Source organism: Dioscorea cayenensis, chromosome 4 (assembly GCF_009730915.1).
Source record: "Dioscorea cayenensis subsp. rotundata cultivar TDr96_F1 chromosome 4, TDr96_F1_v2_PseudoChromosome.rev07_lg8_w22 25.fasta, whole genome shotgun sequence".
In the NCBI taxonomy this organism is placed as follows: domain Eukaryota; kingdom Viridiplantae; phylum Streptophyta; class Magnoliopsida; order Dioscoreales; family Dioscoreaceae; genus Dioscorea; species Dioscorea cayenensis.
Window position 1 is genome coordinate 14814944 of NC_052474.1, and position 3220 is coordinate 14818163.

The 3220-nt window shown below is 42.0% G+C and overlaps 1 non-coding gene across 1 annotated transcript; it reads right to left on the minus strand.

The window, feature by feature from the left end:
• Window positions 1-1725: 1725 nt before the first annotated feature.
• LOC120259685 lies at window positions 1726-1832 on the minus strand. The gene has a single exon (XR_005536242.1). It is a non-coding gene; the product is annotated as a small nucleolar RNA R71 (small nucleolar RNA).
• Window positions 1833-3220: the final 1388 nt, after the last annotated feature.

A 3220-nucleotide genomic window follows, 5' to 3' on the forward strand; every position in this document is an offset into this window, starting at 1 on the left:
GGATTATTACTTCGATGCCCGTGAACTTACGGTTACACGCATATACGAACGTGTCAGCCGCCACTCCATAAGACCATCGACCAGACTATCGAGGAGGTTTGCCTATGGACTATTTGTTTTTACTTCTGATTTTATGATTGACTGTATCTTGCTCCATGGAGAGCTAAACCCCTAGTTTGTACTTGGATTTGTGAACCCTAGGATGTATTTGTTTCATTAACCTTTCATCATGCTTTCCTTAATTGATGCTTTTAATTGAGTTCCAATTTTGAATGCTTGTTGAATGATTTCTCACTTAGAGTGACACTAGGGTTGTGAGTCAATATGGGTAATCTTTGTGTATGGGTGACACGCCATGAGGGTTAGAGAAAGGAATATTGGAGAGGGTCAAGAGGATGAGTCAAGAGGTAGCGGAGCGTCGCCTTTCCCCTCAGGTGTGATTTGTCCTACCTCCACATTCCAAGAGTTCTTTGCGGTCACAATAGAGTGAAGGGTTAAGGGATGAACTCCTCTGGGCTTAGTTGCGCGAGAAACAGAGTGAAGCGTTGAAATAACTTTAACACTTGGGGCTTAATTATGATTAGGGATCTTTGCCTGGATCAAAGTGTTAGATCTACGTATAGGAATAGGGTTTATCATTTGGAATCCCTAGAGCTTCTTTCAAGTTTACACAGTGTGAGGTGTTCGGACTGGTCGATTTCTTCACTGTGGCATAGTGTAGAGTTAGTCACGGTTTACCTTAGATTTGGGACCGTGTATTGTAGGAAGCATAATAGTTGGTTTTGCACTTGAAACAACTATCCTAGGCAGAACAGTATCCGAGTACCCGACTTTATAGCGATTGTCTTTCCTCTCACTTATTTGTGCTTCTCTTTCTTGTTCTTTTAATCTTGTTTACATCACACTTTATCAACACTATCATTGTTCATCTTTACTTGGTTAAGTAGCAACTTAAGTATTTTTATTCCCTACTCCCTGTGGATACAATACCCCACTCACCTGGGAATTTATTACTCGATAAACCAGCGTACTTGCGGGTCATACCAAGGGGCGATGTCAAGTTTTTGGTGCCATTGCCGGGGAGTAGGCATTTAGAGATACTTTGCATTTTGCTATCTTACGTATTCATTCATTCTATTTCATATCTTCTTATTCTATCATCGTTCTAATTTTGTTTTCTTTATTTTGGTGTAGCTCCAGGTTATGACCTGAGGAAACCTTTTGATATTAATTGAAGGTGATCCCGAACTTGAATGTACACTCAAAAGAAGGGGAAAAGAACATGTGCAAGAACCATCGAATCTAGCTGAAGTGGAAGTCTAAGGGTCTGATAACATAGAAGAACAGAATGAACAACAGAGAATACTTTCTGATTATGCTAGACCATTAGTATTGGGTTTACAATCTAGCATTCTGTGACCCTCCATTGCAGCTCCAAATTTTGAGCTGAAGCCAGCATTCATCCAGATGATTCAGCAGTCAGCGCAGTTCAATGGTTTGGGCGATGAGGATCCAAACAATCACATAGAGAACTTCTTGGAAGTTTGTGACACGCTGAAGATTAATGGTTTATCAGATGATGTTATCAGATTGAGGGCTTTTCCATTTTCTCTCAAAGGAAGGACCAAGCAGTGGCTTCATTTCTTGCTAAAAATATCCACCATGACTTGGAATAAGATGGTGGAAGCTTTTCTTGTAAGATACTTTCCTATGGGGAAGTCAGCCAAGCTTCGTAATGAGATATCGTCGTTTGTGCAAATGGAACTGGAATCATTGTTTGAGATATGGGAGTGCTTCAAGGATCTCTTACAGAGGTGCCCACAACACAGATTTCCGGAATGGATGATTATTCAGACCTTCTATAATGGGTTGAATCTAAGTACGAGACAATTGATAGATACCATAGTAGGAGGTACAATGGGGAGTAAGACCACTGAAGAGGCCTGACAGTTGGTAGAGGATATAGCCATAAACAACTACCAGTGGGACGCACGGGAAAGGAAAAAGGTAGCCGGGCTCCATGAAATAGATGCTGTTACTCTTTTGGCAGCCTAAGTGGAATCATTGAGTAAAAAGTAAGACCTTATAACTTCTAATAGAGTGGCAGCCGTGACTACTTACACCAGGTGCAGTGGAGGACATGCTTTATCCGATTGCCGATATCTATTGGTGATGCATCTTTAGTGGAGAAAGTTGACTTTATGGGTAATGCAATGAGGAACCAAGGTAATCCTTATAGTAACACCTACAACCAAGGTTGGAAGAGTCATCCCAATTTTTCAAGGAGTAACCAAGGGCAGCAAAAGGCCATGGCACCACCAGGTTTCCAACAACAACAAGCCTCGAACATGGACAATAGAGTTTCAGGCTTGGAGACCCGGATGACCGATTTGGAGGAAGCCTTGACTAGATTTGTACAATCATCAGATACACAGTTTCAATTGGTCGAGGCTACACTTCGCAACCACACCGCTTCATTGCACAACCTAGAGAATCAAGTGGGGCAAATCATGAAGTCTCTATCAGAGAGACCACATGGAAGCTTGCCGAGTAATACCGAGACTAATCCAAGAGAACATGTGAAGGCGATCACTTTGAGAAGTGGTCGTGAGGTCGAGGGCAGGTCTCCAAGTGAGAATATTAATGTTGAAGCACCTGAGGTCATAGAGGTTGAGGAAAAAGTGAATAAGGAGAAAGAGGTGGCACCCCCACCTTACAAGACAAGAATCCCTTATCCCTCTAGATTGAAGAATGACCAAACGGATGAGCAGTACAAAATGTTTCTAGGTTTGTTTAAGCAACTACAAATAAACATTCCCTTTGTTGAGGCATTACCCCAAATGGCTAGGTATGCCAAGTTCTTGAAAGATTTGTTGACCAACAAAAGGAAATTAGAGAAGAGTACCTCCGTGATTCTAGATGCAACTTTCTCGGTGGTCTTGCAAAAGAATATACTGAACAAGAAGAAAGACCCAAGAAGCTTCATTATCTCATGCAACATTGGCAATTTCTGTGAAGATATGGCATTGGCGAACTCGGGGGCCAGTATCAATGTCATGCCATACTCTTTCTTTCAAAAGCTAGGCTTAGGAGAGCCTAAGCCCACTTGGATGACTTTGTAATTGGCGGACCAAATGGTGAGATATCCGAGGGGCATCATTGAAGACATGCTTGTCAAGGTGGACAAGTGCATATTTCCTGTACACTTCATAGTGTTGGA